Source organism: Spinacia oleracea, chromosome 4 (genome assembly GCF_020520425.1).
Source record: "Spinacia oleracea cultivar Varoflay chromosome 4, BTI_SOV_V1, whole genome shotgun sequence".
Taxonomy (NCBI): domain Eukaryota; kingdom Viridiplantae; phylum Streptophyta; class Magnoliopsida; order Caryophyllales; family Amaranthaceae; genus Spinacia; species Spinacia oleracea.
This window is the reverse complement of record NC_079490.1, coordinates 105902700-105908699: the sequence shown is the minus strand read 5'-3', so window position 1 is coordinate 105908699 and position 6000 is coordinate 105902700.

Here is a 6000-nt window from a genome sequence, read left to right as displayed (position 1 = left end):
ACCAAACAAGACTCCCTTTATACTTCATTAGGACTTCTGATCAATCAATCAAGACGCTAGTGAATTGGTTCCTTCTCAACACATGTTGAGTAATCCACGACATGCACATTAACATGCGGGTTGTGCACTAGGCGCGAATGAATCCTTTGTTGCGGTTGCCGCAACCAAGAATTGAGAATTGCATCACATGGATGTTCACAAAGCCTTCCTCCACGAGAATTTGGATGAAGAGGTTGAAGGAAATAATGCCCTTGGTCCAAGTATGCATTTAATATTAAGTCTAATAAATGCGGTTCAGTATTAAATTCCTAGCTAGAGTCTAACAAGTTAATAAATTCAGTGAGATCAAGTGAGCTGAATGCCTAGCTAGAGGCCGCTTCATTTCAAGTGGAATTAATTATATTAATCCACAGCTTACTCTTGACTGAACGCGTAGGGTCACACAAATAATACGTAAACGGATCAAGTATTTAATGGCATTAAATACTCCATCTATGGATATTCGGAATCGAAGGATCTTGGTTTAAGTGGGAGCTAAGATCGTCACAAGCAAGAAATGAATACTCCGGAAACGATGATATTGCCGGAAACGGAAATATGGATCGTATCGGAAATATGAATATTATCCAAGTCGTAGATGTTGCCGGAAACGGAAACATGGTACGTATCGGAAAATATTAATGGAAATGGAAATATTGCCGGAATCGAAAATATTTCCGAAAACGGAAATAATGTCAGAATCGGAAATATTATCGGAATCGAAAATAATTCCGGAAACGGAAATATTAAATATTTGTTCGAAACGGAAATTAATTCCGGAATCGGAAATATTAAATATTGGTCGTATCGGAAATGAATTCCGGAACCGAGAATTTAATCGGAAGCGCATCGTACGAATTAGCATTGGATGAGGCTTGCCAGACGAAGGCCCAGCACGAAGCCAGGCCCGCGCCCAGCAAGCCAGGCGCCCAACACGAAGGCCACAGCCTCGCCAGGCCCAGCGCAAGGCCAGGCCCAGCAAGGCCGTAGGCGCGCGTGCTGGAGCGTATGCTCGTGGGCTGCGAGGCAGCGCCCACTCGTGTGGGCCGCAAGGCCTGCGCGGGTGCGTGCGTTCCTCGTAGTCGTGCAACACTCGTGTTCGTAACGAATCCTAATCCTATTGGAATTCGTGCATTGATTAAATCCTAATCCTAATCCTAAGAGATTAAATTTATTATTTAGAGTTCTAATAGGATTCTAATTAATAAATCCATATCCTAGTAGGATTATAATTCCTTTCCATAAACTCTATAAATATAGGCCTAGGGTCACATATTTAACAGAATTTTATTGAAGTATTCAAGGTAAGATTTTTAAGCAAAAATCAGCCAAACACTTGCACCCAAAATAGCCGAAAATCCTAAGTAACCTTAAGGGCGATTCTAGTTGGTCAAGCTTAAGGCGGATCCGGACGTGCTGTTCTATCTACCGAGGGACGACACTTGGAGTCCTAAAGACTTGTTCTTATTCGGTTCGGGCGCAGCAAGGGAGGGAACGCTACAAAGTGTATGCATCTGAATTATGCTAAATGATTATGTGTTAATAATATGTTTCCTGGCTTTATGGTTTTTCCGCATGATTTATGTTTATTCATATGTATCATAACCTAACAGTGGTATCACGAGCCTCTTATTATTTTCATAATCTAAATTGCGTGAACATGGTTAAATTTTACAAATTTGCAAAGAATTAAAGGGTGATTAATTTTCGTAATTAATTGCAAATTGCGTTTATTTAATTATATGTACGCAGTTTTTCGGCAGTTTCTTCGTTACTCATCCAAATCGAGTGATTTTTGTGTCAATTCCACATGTAAAAGGCATTCTAAAATTTTGACATAAAGACTATTTTTCGGCCGAACGCAGAATTCTCAAATTCGAAGCCTAACTATGACTTTTCGGAGGTTTTAGTTTTTTGAACGCAAAAGTTTGTAAATTTAAGACGTTAAATTGAATATTTGCGATTCTTGTTGATAAATCTTGAGTTTTTGATTGACCTACAGTATATGTTTAACAATTATGAATGCTTAGACTTGTTAATTATACAACCTAATTTGTAATTATGATTAATTTGTTGAAATTCGAATAACTTAGAATTGATTTGATTTTCATGATTAAGTAATAATTTAATTAGGTACCAATGATTAAAATCCATCATAAAAATTGTTAATTTATGTTAAATTTTAAATCTTTATGACCTAGATTTGAAACCATGTTAATCGGAAATTAATTGATTAATAAATTTTCGATTTTTCGCCCTAAAATTATGAAATTAATATGATTTATTAATTTGTCATTAATTTTAAATTAAATTTTTTTAAATTATTATGCAATTCGCTCATAAAACTTGCACGTACAAAGCAATGGACGCTACGTGTTACCCTTAAGGATGTTGTATAGTGCGGGCATGCGACGACGAGCAAGGGAGCTCGTCGCCCATGCGGTACGATGCAACGAGCAAGAGCCATGGCACACGAGCACAAGGCAGCACGCTGCCCTGTGTCGAGTGCTGTGCGCATATGGGCGAGTGGGAAAGGGAGAAGGGCCAAGGCGCAAACCATCGGGCAGACGCGTGTGGGCAGCAAGCGTGCTGCGCCACAGCGCGCGCTGCCACGCCCAGCAAGCAAGCAGACGCGAGGCAAGCAGGCGCGACGAGCGAGCGGGCGCGCGCAGCGTGGCCTGCACTGCTGCGTTGCGTGTGGCCTGCTTGCGTATTGCTATACGAACATTCGAGGGGCGCTAAGCCTCGTGCACTCGATGGGGCTTGGGCGCAAGCCCAAGTGCCTCGTCGTGTTACGATTGAGTCGTTCTTAAATTTAATATTGAATTTTCAGTTCGGAAACGTTTTAATTAATTTTAAAATTTATAATTTAAATTGTTTTCTCGGGTTTTAATTTTGAATATTATAATTAGTATAAATTCTATTTATACTAATTATTTTACTAAAATTAAACCTTGAATTAATTTAAATTCATTTAATTCAACTGAAAATAAATTAAATAAAATGGATTCAATTATAAATTTATATGAGATTTAAATTTTAATCAAATTTGTATGTTTCCAGTTAGACTAGAAATACATTTTTATGTTTAAAATTAGTAAAGCATATGAATTTATTGGTTTAAGTGGGAGCAATTTTAGTCATAAACTCTTGATTAGGTCTACAAATACTTTAAGGTTAAACAACTTGATTAGAATTAATAAGGACTGAATAATTGGTAGATTATTGGTGCCCTTGATTAATTGCTGCAAATATTTATGTGATGCATAACGTGTTTTACTAACCAGCTATGTGGGCCATTCATGATAATGAATGGGTGAATGGTATATATTGTATATGTACTGTTTTACAGGTTATGAAGTGACTAGTATGGCCCAAATAGGATAGAAAATATGGTCTACGTATCATTAATTTGAATGTAATTGGTCTAAAGTACCAAATTTGTTTTTCAATTCAAATATGGTATGCGTACCATCAAATAGTTGTAATTAGTTTAATTATAGCTTATCCTATTTGAAGAAAATGGCGCCTCCCACGGAGATTTTCAAGACGGACTTTGAAGTTGAAGCTTCAAGATGAAGTCGGGCCATACTAGATCACATTTATCTTATGCATTCTTTAAGTTATTTATTGCTTTTAAATATGTCTTAAATATGCATGAGATTGTGGCTTGATTATGTTCCATGATTAAGGATTTTAGTTCACTTAAAATCTAACCAACATAGTAAGAGCCTTAAGTTCCAAACTTAAAAATTGAGTTAAAAGGTGCCATGCCAAAATAACACTTACTTGGATATCCTTTTTTCATCGATCTTAGTAATAGTTTTCCGCCATAGCGAGGTGTTACTTATCGATACTAAAGGGGTAAGGTACACAAATAATTGTGAGTACATGTTAGTTTTGGTGAAACTCAACGATATAAGTAAGGAGTCCTTTTATGTCGCGGAAAAATCGATAGGTTTACCTAATAAGTTCTGAGACGTACCTATCAACCAAGAGTAGTTTCTAGACTATTAGCAAAAGGCTTTTGCTTACCTAAAATGTTTTAGAATTGAGTCAAAATACATAATGTGCTTAATTCTTCAATGGTTTTAGGGTCTTGGAATCATTTTATTCACACCTGCCGAAACAATAAAATCGAATAAAATGCCAATAACTTGTTTAAATTGCATGATTGCTTTAATTTTCAAGTTATTATTCATGATAAATGTTTAGACTTTGCATGCTTCAATGAATGTTTTAATTATTGTTTATAATTAAATATCTTGCACTACAATAAATCCTTTTAGAAAGGTAACAGTAAATTTCCTCGATTGGTACTGAATCCAAGAACGATTCACGGAAATGAGAGATGTGAGCAATTTAAAATGTACGTTTCTTTTAGCGACTTTTATGGTTGTTTTCGAGTATCAAAGTCGAATGGCAAACCGATTGGTGCTTGTGAATTCAAAATACAATGTAGTTTTGAGATTATAAAGCATTGAGCTTAAACGCTCAGCTTTACCAATGGTTAACAACCTAACATCTTTGTCCATTTAATTCTCGAATGAGTCTAGTCCCTAGACATTCGAATAGATCGATGCTTAGAGAACTTTAGAAGCTTCTAGTAAGATCATCTAGTTGAAACAAAATATTCAACATAAATTAAAATGGTAAGAACCTTGTTGGAGTGACATTGGACACGTCTAAACAAAATATAAAAGTCAACACTAAAGAATACAATTCTTAAGACTATAAGAAATAGGAAAACAAGGAACAAATGAAAGAAATTTTACGATTTCGTTTCTACCTATAAGTTTATGTTTAAAGAGAAGTGACCTAGCAATCAAACTTCCTTGGTATCATATACCACTTGAGGTTCTTACTTCGGTAATAACTCAAACTATGGAAGCTAGGCTACACTAATGGCCTACAAGTAGGAAATGAAGCATGGCAATGCTACATTAGTTGTAGGGTCATCTAGTTTCTTTTAAGTCCTTTTAAAGGCTGGAACTTAATGGCTATTTTGTTCCATAATCAGCTTACCTAAATTTCTGTTTTCAAACACAGAAAGACTCACATTCAGAAGAACAAAAACAATGTTTGTTTGTTTGTTTGAATGAAATGGTCATTTACGGGTTGAGTCAATATGCTTGATTAAAACAAACAACTCTTTAACAATAAAAACTTTACTAGGTTCAAATCAAACCCTTGATTTGAGTTCCACTAAACTTTGGCATTGTTTCTTAGACCATATCAACAAGTTAACATTCATAAGCTCTATTTTGATGGACTTTTGAAAGTTGATTGATTTCTAGATCAATTCAAGACAAGCTAGTCTTACTTGTTGAAAGTAACAAAAGATACGAACTATTGTTAGAACGCCTAGACGATAGAGTTCAAAGCTAAAGAAAGGTTTTATGACTTTATTATTTCACATAGATTTGAGTGAATATAGGTTTATTTACTCAATGTGATATAAGTTTGAATCTGTTTGGCTAGTTCAAAGATTCAGAAGTATAAATCCCACTTGGCAAGAAATCATAAAGATCTAGGTTAGATCATGTTGATGATTACTTAAGTCAAGAATGATCATCAATGATTGTGTGTAGTAAAATTCACAATCTAGCTCCATGATATATGGCATATTTAAGTGGAATGATCGAAGTCAATTAGTACTTGATTCGATCAATGATGAATCATAAAGACTTTTCCTATAATTTCTAAAACAAAATGCTCAACTACCACCAAACTAAACCAAATTCGTCAAAGCTATTGAAAAGTAATTTCAGAATATCTTTTCATAATATATATCTAGAGAGTTGTTAAACTCAGTGGGAGCTTAGTGTTTGTTGTTTAACAAACTAAGGCCCAAGTATAGATATATGTTTCATTGTGATTTATTCAAATGAGACACAAGGGTATTGTTTCTACCACGAATTTTTGAGAACATAATGTTTGTTTGCTCGAAATAATGTCCTT